Here is a 16,861-nt window from a genome sequence, read left to right on the forward strand (position 1 = left end):
GTGGCAGCTCACAGCTCTGTCGACAGCCGAGTTGGAGACATCAGTGATGAAGACCCTTGTTATGGATAGCTCCATGGGCTTCAGTGTCAACCAGAAGTCCTCACTTTCCTCCACACAATCCCTAGATTGGCTGGGGCTTCAGTGGGACCCAGGATGAGCTGCCCTTCGTTGGTTGGAGGACAACAGGAAACGAATACGCCACCGTCTCATCTGCACGGTGCACACCACCTCATTCACCCACAGGAAATGGGAGACTCTCATGGGTGCCCTGAAATTCACGACGGAAGTGGTGCCTCTGGGGAGGCTGTGCCACAGAAGACTCATTTCCTAGGCAAGCAAATTTTCCCCAGAGCATGGAGACAAACTACACACCCTCCTGTCACACCCAAGACACCTGCTTCGCCCTTGGCTCATCCCCAAGGCCCTGAACTGCTGGTGCTCCTGGACACACCCAGACCCAGCAGTCACCGTCACTACCAATGCCTCAGACGAAGGCTGGGACCATCAGTCATCGAAGAACCACCAAGACTCCGGGAGATGGAACTGACCCCTGGCCTGGGAACACGTCACTGTCAAGGAACAATGTGTGGCAGCTCATTTCATCTCAGACAACCTGGATGTGTCGTCCCAGACTGTAATGTTCCAAATGGACAACACTACCGTGGTTCACTGCATCAACCACCAGGGAACCTCATGGTTGGAGGAGCACTTGACGACGGCGGAGCTTCTCTTTCACAGGGCCGTGAAGAGACATCTTCACCTGGAGGCCTCTTACATCCTGGGAGAAGAAAATGAGTTGGCGGTTGCCCTGTTGCGCTTCAGGGAGACATCATTTGAGTGGACCTTTAAGCTGTCGGTTTTCCAATCATTTGTCACCAGATGGGACCCACCGGAGGTGGACCTCTTCGCCTCCAGCACGTCAGCTCAGCTCTCAAACTACGTCTGCCTGATGGAGCAGATAGCAGCAGGAGGCGCCTGATGCATTCTCAGTTGAGTGAAACAAATGGAAGTTCAACTGCATGTTCCCTCTGCCCTGCACCTCAGTCATGCTGAGAATGTATCGGAAGCTTCGACCATTTTAAGGCAGAGTTCTTCTGCTGGCCCCTTTCTGGCCGGCACAGCCCTCGTGCACTGACCTCACCACCTGGTGCCTCAACCCCCTCGTCCTGGAATCGAACTGTCTCCAGAGCTCCATCTCCCCCAGGATGACGTTGAGCCTCTGGCTTCACGTGGAGTTTCTCCGTTCCACGCTCTGATGATCATTACTGGAGGAGGTGGTGAGGGACACCTTTGCAAGCCTCAGACCATCGTCGACTCAGCAGTATGGGTCATGCTGGAAAGCCTTTACCTCCTTCCTGCATCAATGAGGGGAGAGAGTGCCGACTGAAGCATCGGTACGTGCATTCCTGTCCCACCTGGTGCATGATCGTGGTAGGGCTTCGCCCACAGTGGTGATGCATGTACAATATCTTCCCTAGTGGACCCTCTCCACTTCAGCTATGGTCTGGAGCCTAACGAGAAACTGCTTACCCTGGTCAAGAGAGGCTTATTCCACCTTTGCCCTCCACCCGAGAAGGGCGTACCTAATTGGTCACTGCAGAACGTCTTAGACCTACTGCAGTCAGACCAGTTCATCTCCCTTGCTTCTCCCCAGGACCTCCTTGACAGGGCAAAGTTTCTCCTAGCTCTAGTTACGGGTTTCCACTCCTCACAGTTCCGATCCCTCACATGCTACCCCGTACAGATTACTTTTGTGGAAGGGGATAGAGCCGTCACCCTCACCCCCTCCCTGAAGGTGCTTTCAAAAAATGAAAGGGCTAATTTCAGAATGCGCCCTACCGCAGTTCTCCCCTGGTTTGTGGACGCAGCCCACCACCCACTATGGCTCATGACTGCACTCAGGCACCACATCAACACCACCAGCGCCTCAGAACAGGCACTGTTCATTCACCCCACCTCCATCACACCCCTATGTACCCCAGCTTTGGCAGCTCGGATATGTGCCATGATAAGAAGGGCAGATCACATAGCCAACCCCAGAACTCACGAGGTCTGGGGCTTGGCCTTAGCCATCCTGCTCCTGAGGTGGGGAGCTGAAACACAGTGGCAGAGTTGGGGCAGTGGTCATCCACTTCCATCTTCATCGGCCACTACGTACTACACCAGGTAGCATACGTACCTCGTGTAGCAAAAATGGCCCTACCACTTCACCCTTAAGCTTGTCAGGGGACAAGCAAAGGGGGGGGGGAAGGCCGGGCAAAATTATTCTTTCCACTTCTGTTCATCTTGTTAGGGAGCCTTGGGCAGAGCAATAAAGTTTCCTCTCCCTCACCCCAGGCTTCCACTTGTATAGGCTTTGCCAGCCATTCTGTAATTTAAGTTATTTGGTTGTTAAGGAGTCTGAGGTGGAGTAACAAAAATCCCCTTTCCTCCCCCTCAGATATTCCATTGCCTACCCCTGTACAGTGTTTGTGTAGCCTGCTTACCATTTAAAAGAAAAGAACACTCAATACTAGAGTTTTTCTTTGTGTGTCACCCTCCTCTTAATATAAATTTACATGTCAGCATTTTTACATCTGTCATACAGAAATGGCAATGATTCGGTGGATGTGCAGTGCGTCCCTGAACGGAGGCCTGGGGGGGCTAGGTTTACAGTGGAAGACTTGAGAGGTAGGATGGGACTGGAGTGCATTGTTGTTGTGATGAGGAGAAGTAGACTGAGGTGGTTTGGGCACATGGAGAGGATGGAGGATGATAATTGGGTGCAAAAAATGAGAAGCATTAATGTTAGAGGTAAGGTTGTGAGAGGTAGACTGAAAAAGACCTGGGACGAGGTCACTGAGTGTGACCTCAGGGATAAGGGACTGAACAGGGAAGCTGCCAAAGATCAATCAGCATGGAGAGCCACCGTCAGGTGACCAAGGCTGTTGTGTGCAAGCATGTTGGAGCCTTCTAAAGTGAAACGAAGAGAAACAAACTTAGCCTGAGGCATGGGCAGGAGATCCTGCTATCTGTCAGTCCTTCCCTCAAGGAATGTCATGGAGGTGATACAGGGAATCCCCCCTTAACTGTGAACCTGTACTAACCTGAGGCCTGAACAGGAGTTCCCATTGCCCATTAACCCCTCCCATAAAGAATGTCACTGAGGCAGTTCTGGAAATTCCCGTTTTACCTGTCAGCCTCCTCACAGTCGCCTCCACTTGGTCATGCTCTCTGGAGCTCAACGCTCCCTTATCCGAAGTAGTCTCTGTCACTTCAATATGCTCAACAAACCTCTTGTAGAAAAAAAGAAAAAAAAAGCATATATGTACAGTAGTCCCTCATTTATCTGGATGCTCAGTATCCGGACGTGTTCATTATCCGGATGCCAGACCTTGGCTCTGTTACACCCTTATCCAAATTTATTTGCTGTTATCCTGAACAAGAAGTCCCCAAGAACTTCGGCCATCCAGCCGACCTATTCAAACGTTCGGTATTGTGGCCGCTGGGCTCAAGCTGTGAGTGGAAAGTAGTCTGTAACCCACAACCAGAGCTAAAATGTCCATCTGCCCCTGTACTGTATGGTCAAAGTGGCATGCTCGTCCTATCATTCCCAATGAACCTCCAACATCCGAGTGATACGACTGTAACCCACAAGTGATGTTGAAACGTCCGTGCACATTCCCCACCGAATGTCCAATATCGTGCGGCCATGGGGCTAAGTCTCTCTCATCCGCCACCTCCATCGAACACAGACCACAATCCACGAGTACATGTTCAGTGACAGCGGCCGTCCGCCTCTCTACCTAAGGTCGAAAGTATCTCAGTCTCAGTGAGTTGTGTTCCTGCATGGTCACTTGGCACCTAACAGACCACAAGTGACAAATAAATGTACAGTACAGTAAAAATGCCCGTCTGCCTGTTGACAGAAGGGGGAGAATCTTGCCCACAGCCTTGCTTCTCCCCCCTTCCCATCCCTCCTCCATACCCTCCCACCTCCCTCCTCACTCCCTCGGTCCCTGTGCTCTGTGGTGATAACTCTTACTTGTGAGTTTTCAAATTTTTTTGCGATTCATTCGAGTACTATTGTTCATGTCTAAATTCCAAAGTGACTACGAGAAAGCTCCTGAAATTCTTCATTTAGACATATGCTTCTGTCTATCTATTGCCAGACGCCTCAATCCCGTTTGGGGTGGCCACAAACAAATCGCCTCCACGTCACCCTGTCCCCTGCCATTTCGCTGCCCTGCTCTCAACTCACACCCCTCTCTCTCATGTACCTCTCCACCCCATCCCTCCATCTCATCCTCGGCCTCCCCCTCCCTCTTCCCCTCTCCACCTCACTCACATACACTCTCTTCGTCAGTCTTTCATCCTCCATCCTCTCTACATGGCCAAACCACCTCAGTGTGTTCATAACGCTTCCTATCACATCCACATCCATGCCACAACGCTCCTTTATATCCTCATTCGTCAGCCAGTCTCTCCATGTGACTCCACAGGCTCCTCTTAAATAACTCATTTCCACTGCTCTCACTCTTGACTTGTGTCCTTCCAACAACGTCCAACCTTCACTTCCATACGTTAGAGTTGGTATCACAATACTGTCATGTAGTAACTTTTTCACTTCCATGCACACTTCCCTGTTTCTTATCACTGCTTTCAAAGAACCAGCAACCTTTCTTCCCTGCTGTACCCTTTCAAGCACTTCACCCTCCAAACCTCCATCCTTACTCATCACACTACCCAAGTACTTAAACGTACTCACATTTTCCAATTCCTCACCATCCAACCTCGCTGTACATTCACTGACTTCACCTCTCTCAAAGACCATCACTTTACTCTTCCCTACATTCACCTTTAGATTCCGTTTCTTACACACTCTCCCAAACTCATCCACCAAGCCTTGCAGCTCCCCTTCGTCTTCAGTCAACAACACAGTATCATCTGCAAACAACAGTACAGGGAGTTTCCAAACACTATCCTCTCTCACCAGGGCCACTCCAACATCCACTACCCTACCTTGTACCTCGTTTATTACCCCATCCATGTACAGATTGAACAACCATGGAGACATGACACATCCCTGTTTCAACCCAACTTTCAAAGAGAAAAATTCACTTAGTTCACCATCCACACGCACTGCAGCCTTCGCACCATCGTACATACTCTTCACAGCATTCAACAACTTCCCATCTACTCCATATATTCTTAACACTTTCCACAATCCTTGTCTATCCACCCTGTCATATGCTTTCTCCAAATCCATGAAAGCCGCATACAACTTCTTTCCCTTCTCTAGAAACTTTTCCACAAAAGATCTAAGAATGAATATCTGATCTACACAACCTCTTCCCTTCCTAAAGCCTCCCTGTTCTTCTCCAACTAATTCCTCTGTTCTTTCTCTAACTCTGTCAATAAGTATCCTACCATACACTTTTCCTATTAGGCGACCAGCATCCACTTACTTGATGTAGTGCTGCCTACTCCTTCCTTAGCCTTTATCATTCTTTTTCTGTGCCTGCCCTCCTCTCTTCGTATTTCTCCCATCTTTCCTGTCACTTCTTATTGCTTTTCTTTCCTTTACAGGTGGCTTTACATTGAGTGACAAGTCAAATGGTTTCCTGTAAGCCAGGAAACCATTTACAACGCTGGGTGGTAACCATATAACCAAACCATGCGTGTTCTCTACGTGTCAACAAGTTGGTTGGTGGAGGGTTAGTGCCCCTCCCAGTAAAACAACTAACTCAAAGTCAAATGGCCACCCGTTACGGGATTATGGCGTCTGGCAATAGATAGATGGATAGATAGACTAAGAAGACAAATGCCCCTATGATTACCACACGCTTCTTTTTCCCCTTTTCCTTTGTAGAAGGGAATAATTATACCTGACTTCCAATACTCTGGGACTCTACCTTCCTCCCAGGCCAATCTGCACATCTTCCACATCCATTCTACTACTATCTCTCCCCCATGCTTCAGCATTTCACCACACACTCCATCAATTCCTGGGGCTTTCCCCAATCTAACTTTCTTCATTGCTTCCACAACTTCTCTCCTACTGATTTCTTCCTGTCTTCTCACCTCCCTCCTTCTCCCAGCCGTTCCCCAGCCACTTATACTCGCATTACTTCCATCCTCTATGTTCAACAATTCCTTAAAGTGTTCTCTCCATCTGCCCACTTTTTCTCCCTTCTCCACTAGTAATCTACCATGTTTATCTTTCACTCCTTCTCCTACGAATATATTTTTCCTGAAGCTGCCATATTCATTGTTCGACAGCTTCAGGAAAAATATATTGGTAGGAGAAGGGATTTTTATTTTGTTTTTGTTGATTTGGAAAAGGCCTTTGACAGAGTCCCTAGAGAGGTGGTGAAGTGGGCAATGAGAAAGCTTGGCTTGGAGGAGTGGCTGGTTAGGGTGGTTATGGCCATGTATGTGGGTGCTCACACCCAGGTAAGAGTGAATGGAGATTTGAGTGATGAGTTTTCCGTGAATGTTGGTGTGCATCAGGGGTCAGTCTTGAGTCCCATGTTGTTTATCATGGTACTTGAAGCCCTTTCACGTGACTTTATAAACGGACTCCCGTGGGAGTTGTTGTATGCTGATGATTTGGTGTTGATTGCAGAGAATGAACGGGAGGCGGAGGGAAGGTTTAGGAAGTGGAGAGATGGTATGGGGCAAAAGGGTTTAAGGGTAAATGCAGATAAAACAAAAGTGATGATATCTAGGGTTGGTGGCGATACTGTCAAAGACGAGGGAGAGTGGCCATGTGCAGTTTGCCACAAGGGCGTGGGAAGTAATTCCATCTTGTGCGGTGTGTGTGATAAATGGGTGCATAAGAGATGTAGTGGTATCAGAGGTAGACTGTGAGATAATGCTGATTTTATGTGTATGGCGTGCCGGGGTGAGCAGGTGGAGATTGTCAGATGTGAAAGGATTGAACTTGCTGGTGAATCTCTTGAATGTGTGGAAGAGTTTTGTTATTTGGGAGACATGTTGTGTGCTGGAGGTGGGGCTGGAGCTAGCTCTGTGGCTAGGGTGAGAAGTGGTTGGAAGAAGTTCAGGGAGCTCTTGCCTCTCCTGACATTGAGAGGGCTCTCCCTACGTGCTAAGGGGTCTTTGTATGCAGCATGTGTTAGGAGTGTAATGCTGTATGGCAGTGAGACCTGGGCAGTGAAGGAGGAGGATATTCGCCGGCTCAGATGTACAGAAATGACAATGATAAGTTGGATGTGCAGTGCATCCCTGCGTCCAAGGCCTGGAGGGGCTGGGTTCACGATGGAAGAGTTGAGAGGTAGGATGGGACTGGAGTGTATTGGTGTTGTGATGAGGAGAGGTAGATTGAGATGGTTTGGACATGTGGAGAGGATGGGGGATGATAATTGGGTGAGGAAGGTGAGAAGTGTTAATATTGGGGGTGGGGTTATGAGGGGTAGACCGAGAAAGACATGGGACGAGGTTATTAAGTGTGACATTAGGGTTAAGGGACTGAACAGGGAGGCTGCAATGGATCGTGCAGCGTGGAGAGCCGCCATTAGGTGACCAAGGCCGACACATGCAAGCATGTTGGAGCCTTTAAAAACGAAACAAAACGAACGAACTCCTCTGCTAACTTCACTTCCACCCTGTCTTACTCTTTTCACCTCTTTCCAGAACATTTTCTTACAGTCCCTCCACTTTATACTCAAATTCCTTCCAAATTCCTCATCCACTCTCTTCATACTCTCTCTTACTAATCTTTTCACCTCTCTCTTTCTTTCTACATATAACTCTCTCTTCCGCCTCTCAACTTCTTCCACGCCCCTATTTCTCATCTATTCATTGTATGCTTTCTTCTTTTGTGCCACAGCCTGTCTCACCTCTTCAGTCCACCATGCTGATCCTTGCACCCCCCTCTGTCTTCTCTTCCTCCCAGACACATCACATGCTGCACATATTTCTTCTGTAAATATCCTGCACACACCTTCCACGTCCCCCATCTGCTCCAATTCATATTTGCCCAATCATTCCTCCACTTCTTTCTTATACTCTGCCTTTTTCTCATCCTCTTGTAACCTTTCCACTCTCCTTGCAACTACTCCTTCCTCTTAACTTTTGGAAAGTGCTGGCAAAATTTTGCACTAGGATGGTGGGAATTTATATGAAGGTAAGTTTCACCCCTGAACACTTTATTCTTCCTATATTTCTCTCCTTTTAATTGTCAGTTTTATTTGTTTTTATAAGCTTATCTAATAGTATAAACACCAGCAAAGATGGTGGTATACCATTTATACCGATATAACCAATTTCTGGTGGCATATTTGGCCATGGAATTATTTTGAGCCCGGAAGTAATCACTCGTCACAGACAACAGATTTTCAAACTGTCGTTAGTTTTTTGCAGATTTTTGTTGTTTATGCAAACTTTTTTGATGTTAAGCATTAATATAGATAATCCTATTTGTGATTTGTTGTCTCAGTATGGCAAAATTACTGGAAAACTGCCAAAATTAGGAAGGATACTGTACATACAGTAGTGTATAAGTCGGGTGGTTTTTGGTTTTCAGTGTTCTTTTTCATGATTTTCTTGGTGTTTAACATTACTTTGGATATTCCTAGATGTATTTTGATATCAAAATATGGCAGATTGACCTGAAAACAATTCCAAAAGTAGGAGGGATACTCTACATACAGTGGTGTGTAGGTAGAGAGTGTTTTTTTTTTTTTTTTTTTTTTTTTTTTTGGTGTTCATTAATTTGTATATTCCTATGTGTGTTTTGATGTCTAAATATGGCAGATTGACCTGAAAACAATGCCAAAATTAGGAGGGGTACTGTATGTACAGTGGTTTATAGGTAGGGTGTTTTTTGGTTGTCATTTTTATTTATTTATTTTTTTTTCATGGTTTTATTGGTGTTTATCATTAATTTGGATATTCCTGTGTGTGTTTTGATGTCAAAATATGGCAGATTGACTTGAAATAGTGCCAAAATTAGAAGGGGTACAGTACATGCGGTGGCGTATTGGTAGGGTGTTGTTTCGTTTTCAGCGTTTTTTTTTTTTTTTTTTTTTTTTTTTTTTTTTTTTTTTAAATGGTTGTAATGGCATTGAAAACTAATTTGGATAATCCTTTGTATATTTTGATGTTAAAATGTGTCTGAATGACTGGAAAACACTGCCAAAAAAAGGAGGGGTGCTCTACAGCTGCCAGCACTCCCGCGTGCTACAGGGGCACGAGGGTTTGAAGAGATGTGGCACCACTGTGATTATTTACTTCGAAACAGTCTACGTGATTGAAGCAGAGTAACCTCAATACAGTTTCGTTAAGGAAGGGTGTTTGTTGTGTGTAAGCTCCATTTCGCAAGATTGACATTTCATCCCGATATCCTGTATTTGTATAATTTACATTGCTCTACCTAAGGATAATAATCGCCTTTATATGCCGTACTATGACTGTCCACAGATTTGAGGTGAACTGACTTGTATGGGAGGGGAGGGAGGGTGACCCCAACCCCACCTGGGGTAAGAGGGAGGATCCCCCATATGGAGTTGGAGAGAGAGGGGGGGGAGTGCTATAAACTTCGCACATGACATGGTGAGACGAGACCACATCTGCTTCATTACTCTCAATACGGAAACGCAGCAATACTGAACAATCTTAAAAAGATGAGTAACTTCATGAACTATGTTTATGTGATGAATAAATCATGAAAAAAAGTGAAAACTATATGTTTCAGTCTATGTATTAAGGAAATACTATGCTGTATAATCATAAACTGTAGGTGAAACCATGCCCATGACTTGAGAAGACAATGGTCCAGACTGAGACTGGATGGCAGCCTTCATAGATCAAGGTCAACCCACTCTAGCAATGTTAATCTTATCCTTATAATGATTATAACATCTTAGGCTAAAAGACTAAATAACATGGTGATCCTAGCATTAACACCTACATTGAGACAAGAGTTGATAATGGAGTTAAATTGCTTAATAACTAACGAAGGAATTTGAGACACCAAATGAATGTGGTTAAGTATATATATATATATATATATATATATATATATATATTTATATTTCAAATGTGAGTGTGTGTGTGTGTGTGAGAGAGAGAGAGAGAGAGAGAGAGAGAGAGAGAGAGAGAGAGAGAGAGAGATTCACTCTTTGCCTATATCGCTGGTAGCCAAAAACTGATAGTGTGATTCAGCTACAGTAGAACCTCTTTGGTCCGGACCCCTTTAATCCGGATTTCTGTTAATCCGGACAAAATTTAAAAATAATAAGTTCCAAAAATAATAAGTTCCAAAAATATGTTGAAAGTAATTCTAAAGTCATTTTCAGTTTCGGCACGGAAAGTGATCGTCATTCGTTTAGTCTCGGATCACGCTAGGTCGCAACATGGGCGCCTGTTTAAACACACGCTAGCATTCGTTCCATCAACTAGTTCACCAACCATTTATGTTGTTACACTGTATTTCAAAAGTTAATCCTCCTTACCATGCCCCTTAATGCAAGTGTAGCTTCTGTAATGAATAAAGGTGTTAAAAGGAGGAGTTTGCTTACAAAAAATGGGTCAGAATATTCTGCAGTGTTTAGTAATTACTGCAGGTTATTTTTTGTACTTAAATGTGCTTTACTTGTACATCAGACATTAGCTTCTTGCCCATATGGGTGTTATCAATATGCCAAAGATGACAATGTATTTTTTGCCTACATAAGGTTTATTTTTATTCCAAATATTACAGTTAATTAATTAATTTATTTTTTTGCCCACACGGCCCTTAGTCACTTACTACAATTTAAAATGTAGGCTAGTTTCTTGTCATGGCCTTACCTGTAAATTATGCAATACAAAACTATCGTACATGATTAGTTTTTTTATTTTAGAACCGGTATCCTTTCATCTTTTGCAGTTATGTAGGGTTGACATATGCCACATATGTTAATAATTAACAAACATACCATATGTAGAAAGAGTTTGGTATGAACTGGAGATTACCCTGATGGTCCGGACAATCTGCTAATTTGGACAACCCTTCCCCCCATATAGTCCGAATGAGAGAGGTTCTACTGTAGTTAAGATTGTTTAGGCTAAATATTCGAACCATGCTCCCATCACCATCACTACCACCACCACCTCTCATCCCATGACAAACATAGTTTCTGGTAGTCTGTAACGTCCATATGGGACTATGCATTAATGTGACACAGTATTAATTGTTTATAAATAATACTGAGTAAAATGTTTTCAATTTTATATAGTAAAAGGTGTCAAGATTTGGCTGAAGGTCTTGGCTATAGCAGTGTTTCAGACGCTACATTAGTCCAATTCATTTCTTCTGTCAAATCGATTTGTTTATTGAATGAAATCCATTTTAACTTTCACAGGAAGACGGGACAAACTCGAATATTTTTTTTACAGTCCTCTATGCTAACTATTCCTGACTGCACAGTAGCTGGATACAGAAACCATCCAGTCATATTCATCTTGTTAGTTCTGCACCCAATCACACTTAAGAAGGTTGGGCAGCCAATCATGATTTAACCCAAGTTTCTTCACCTTGTCGGTGAGGAAGCTATATCCAATTTTGCCTTACAGTCTGCCAGAAACTAAGCTTGTCATGGAATGAGAGGTGGTGGTGGTGATGGTGGTGGGAACATGGTTCGAAAATTTAGCCGAAACAATATTAACAAGTTGAATCACACTATCAGTTTTTGGCTAATAAGGATATAGGCAAAGAGTGAATCTCTCTCTCTCGCTCTCTCTCTCTCTCTCACACTCACATTTGATATATATATATATATATATATATATATTTTACTAAACCACATTCATTTGGTGTATCAAATTCCTTTGTTAGTTATTAAGCAAATTAACTCCATTATCAATTTTTGTCTCAGTGTAGGTGTTAATGCTAGGATCACCATGTTATTTAGTCTTTTAGCCTATCTATCTATCTATCTATTGCCAGATGCCTCAATCCCTTTCGGGGTGGCCACAAACAAATCGCCTCCACGTCGCCCTGTCCCCTGCCATTTCACTGCCCCGCTCCCAACTCACACCTCCTTCTCTCATACACCTCTCCATCCCATCCCTCCATCTCATCCTCGGCCTCCCCCTCCCTCTTCCCCCCCTCCACCTCACTCACGTATACTCTCTTCGTCAGTCTTTCACCCTCCATCCTCTCCACATGGCCAAACCACCTCAGTGTATTCCTCCTAACGCTTCCTATCACATCCACATCCACACCACAACGCTCCTTTATATTCTCATTTGTCAGCCTGTCTCTCCATGTGACTCCATAGGCTCCTCTTAAATAACTCATTTCCACTGCTCTCACTCTTGACTTGTGTCCTTCCAGCAATGTCCAAGCTTCACTTCCATACGTTCAAGTTGGTATCACAATTCTGTCATGTAGTAACTTTTTCACTTCCATGCTCACTTCCCTGCTTCTTATCACTGCTTTCAAGGAACCAGCAACCTTTCTTCCTTGCTGTACCCTTTCAAGCACTTCACCCTCCAAACCTCCATCCTTACTCATCACACTACCCAAGTACTTAAACGTACTCACATTTTCCAATTCCTTACCATCCAACCTCGCTGTACATTCACTGACTTCACCTCTCTCAAAGACCATCACTTTACTCTTCCCTACATTCACCTTTAGATTCCGTTTCTTACACACTCTTCCAAACTCATCCGCCAAGCCTTGCAGCTCCCCTTCGTCTTCACTCAACAACACAGTATCATCTGCAAACAACACTACAGGGAGTTTCCAAACACTACCCTCTCTCACCAGGGCCACTCCAACATCCACTACCCTACCTTGTACCTCTTTTATTACCCCATCCATGTACAGATTGAACAACCATGGAGACATGACACATCCCTGTTTCAACCCAACCTTCAAAGAGAAAAATTCACTTAGTTCACCATCCACATGCACTGCAGCCTTCGCACCATCATACATACTCTTCACAGCATTCAGCAACTTCCCATCTACTCCATATATTCTTAACACTTTCCACAGTCCTTGTCTACCCACCCTGTCATATCTATCTATCTGTCTATAGCCCGACGCCCTAATCCCGCAAAGGGTGGCCGCAGACAAAACGCCTCCAAGTCACTCTGTCACCCACCATTTGACTCCCCTCCCCCCAACTCACCCCCCCCTCCCTCATATACCTCTCAACTCCATCCCTCCACCTCATCCTTGGTCTACCCCTCCCTCTCCCTCCCTCCACCTCACCTACATACACCCTCTTAGTCAGTCTTTCATTCTCCATTCTCTCCACATGTCCAAACCACCTCAGTGTATTTCTCCTAATCTTTTCAACCACATCCACATCTACCCCACAATGTTCCTTCACTTCTTCATTCGTCAACCTGTCCCTCCACGTCACTCCACATGCTCCTCTCAAGTAACTCATTTCCACTGCTCTCACTCTTGACTTGTTCCCCTCTTGCAAGGTCCACGCCTTGCTTCCATACGTCAGGGTAGGGATCACAATACCATCATGCAGTGACTTCTTAACTTCCATACTCACCTCCCTATTTCTCATCACTGCTTTCAGTGTACCAACAACCTTTCTTCCCTGCTGTACCCTTTCACGTACTTCATCCCCCAAAGTTCCATCCTTACTCATCACACTACCCAAGTACTTGAATGCACTCACATTCTCCATATCCTCACCATCCAACCTCACTGCACACTCTGTGACTTCATTCCTCTCAAACACCATAACTTTACTTTTGTTTACATTAACTTTCAGCTTCCTCCTCCTACACACTGTCCCAAATTCATTCACCAAACCTTGCAACTCCCATTCATCTTCACTCAACAATACTGTATCATCAGCAAACAGCAACACCGGAAGCTTCCAAATCTCACCCTCATTCATTAGGGCCACCCCCACATCCACTGCCCTACCTTGCACCTCCTTTACAACCCCATCCATATATATATTAAACAGCCATGGAGACATCAGACACCCCTGTTTCAGTCCCACATTGAGATCAAAGAACTCACTCAGCTCACCATCCACTCGCACCGTAGCCCTAGCTCCCTCGTACATACTCTTCACAGCACTCAACCATTTCCCCTCCACTCCATATATTCTTAATACCTTCCACATACCTTGCCTATCTATTCTGTCATAAGCTTTCTCCAAGTCCATGAAGGCAGCATACACTTTCCTTCCCTTCTCTAGATACTTCTCCACTAAACATCTTAGAACAAATATCTGATCTACACACCCTTTTCCCTTCCTAAATCCCCCTTGTTCTTCTCCCACTAGCTCCTCTGTCATATGCCTAACCCTATCAATGAGTATTCTACCATATATTTTACCAGTCACACTAAGAAGGCAAATACCCCTATGGTTACCACATACTTCTCTCTCCCCTTTTCCTTTGTACAGAGGAACAATTATACCTGATTTCCAGTCCTCTGGAACCCTTCCCTCTTCCCAAGCCAATCTACACAACTTCCATATCCACTCCACAACAATCTCACCCCCATACCTAAGCATTTCACCACACACTCCATCAATTCCTGGGGCCTTTCCCATCTTAATCTTCTTCATCGCTTCCACTACTTCCGACCTACTGATCTCTTCCTCCCTCCTCTCATCTCTTCTTCTCCCAGCCATTCCCCAACCACTTATACTCACACTGCTCTCACTCTCTACATTCAACAAATTCTCAAAGTGCTCCTTCCATCTTCTCAATTTCTCTCTCTTCTCCACCAACAATCTATTATTCCTATCTTTCACTCCCCTACAATTTCCCCTTTCACACTGCCTTACTTTCTTTACCTCCTTCCAAAACAATTTCTTACTCTCCCTCCATTTCACACTCAGATTCCTCCCAAACTCTTCATCCACTTTCTTCTTACTCTCCTTCACCAGTCTCTTAACCTCCCTTCTCCTGCTCACATATACCTCTCCCTTCTCTCTCTCATCGTCTCCCCTACCTCTACTCGCCAACCATTCACCATATGCCTTCTTCTTTTGTTCCAAAGCTCGTTTCACCTCATCATTCCACCATGCTGTCCCTTGCACACCCTTGCATCTCCTCCTCACTCCACAAACCGTCTCACACGCTGCGCTTATCTCTTCCGTGAATATCTTACATACGTCTTCCACCCCTTCCATCTGCTCTAGCTCATAACTTCCCAGTCTTTCTTCCACTATGCTCTTATACTCTGTCCTTTTCTCACTATCTTGCAATTTCTCCACTCTTCTCACAGGAGCTGCTTCCTCCTGTCTTCCCCTTCGTCTCCTCAACCACTTTCTTTGCATTTCTACCTTGGCCATCACTAAGTGATGGTCCGAGACTCCATTCCCCCACCCTCTCCACACCCTTGCATCCAACACTTGTCTTCTCATTCGCTCATCCACACACACATAGTCTATCATTGCCTTTCGATCAACAAGTTCACCATCCATCCTCCTCATTACTCTCCTTGTATACCGGTGGATCATCTTATGACGAAAGTAGGTGTTGGCTATTGCCAACCCCTTACCAGCACAGATGTCCACCAAAGCACTACCATTCCCATCTACTTCAGCTGGGACACCCCACTGACCAACTACTCCATCCACTTGTACATTCCCAACTTTGCCATTCATGTCTCCAATCAACAGCACTCTCTCGCTCCTCTCAAACTTGTCCATACATGCTTCTACTCTCGCCCAAAACTCATCTTTCACTCTTGCCACTCGATCCTCTGTTGGAGCATACACACCTACAATCGCCCATGCTTGTATACCTACTTTCATCCTCACCCATACAATCCTTGCACCCACTGTTCCATACTCTCTTATATTCTCCTTCCACTTCTTGCTTAACATCAGACATACTCCCTCTCTTGCCCTCTCATTCTCACTGACTCCCGCACATATACCTACACCGTATTCCCATTCTCTCATCCTTTCACCTTTCCATTTAGTTTCAGTCAATCCACATATATCCACTTTTGCATCCTCAAGCACCTGGACAATCTCTCTCTCTTTCACTTCATCATTCACTCCTCTCACATTCCATGTTCCCACCCTCAGAATGTCCTTTGTCCGTTCCTTAGTCGTCAACGTATGGTCCATCCGGGTCCGAGGCGCTTTATTTGCTTTTTTAGTTAGTTCTTTTTACAGGGTGGGGCACTAACCCACCACCAACCCTTTTAGTCGCCTCGTACGACAAGCAGGGATACTGGGGGAGAATTCTTGAAACCCCCCTACCCCCAGGGGGGTAGTTGCATACAACTTCTTTCCCTTCTCTAGAAACTTTTCCACAAAAGATCTAAGAATGAAAATCTGATCTACACAACCTCTTCCCTTCCTAAAATCTCCCTGTTCATCTCCAACTAATTCCTCTGTTCTTTCTTTAACTCTGTCAATAAGTATCCTACCATTCACTTCTCCTATTATACTAAGAAGACAGATGCCCCTATGATTACCACACACTTCTTTTTCCCCTTTTTCTTTGTACAAGAAAATAATTATACCTGACTTCCAATTCTCCGGGACTCTACCTTCCTCCCAGGCCAATCTGCACATTTTCCACATCCATTCTACTACTATCTCTCCCCCATACTTCAGCATTTCACCACACACTCCATCAATTCCTGGGGCTTTCCCCAATTATCTTTCTTCATTGCTTCCACAACTTCTCTCCTACTGATTTCTTCCTGTCTTCTCACCTCCCTCCTGCTCCCAGCCATTCCCTAGCCACTTATACTCGCATTACTTCCATCTTCTATGTTCGACAATTCCTTAAAGTGTTCTCTCCATCTGCTCACTTTTTCTCCCATCTCCACTGCTAATCTACCATTTTTATCTTTCACTCCCCTGCTAACTTCACTTCCATCCTGAACATTTTCTTACAGTCTCTCCACTTTACA

At 45.0% G+C, this 16,861-nt stretch overlaps 1 protein-coding gene across 1 annotated transcript in view; it reads left to right on the forward strand.

The window, feature by feature from the left end:
* Positions 1–16,861, forward strand: part of LOC145411056 (peptidyl-prolyl cis-trans isomerase FKBP4-like) — a 243,087-nt gene that overhangs the window by 182,182 nt on the left and 44,044 nt on the right. The window lies entirely within an intron of this gene.

The sequence above is a fragment of the Coenobita brevimanus genome, chromosome 87, assembly GCF_032717465.1.
Source record: "Coenobita brevimanus isolate Jiangsu-jjx chromosome 87, ASM3271746v2, whole genome shotgun sequence".
Lineage (NCBI taxonomy): Eukaryota > Metazoa > Arthropoda > Malacostraca > Decapoda > Coenobitidae > Coenobita > Coenobita brevimanus.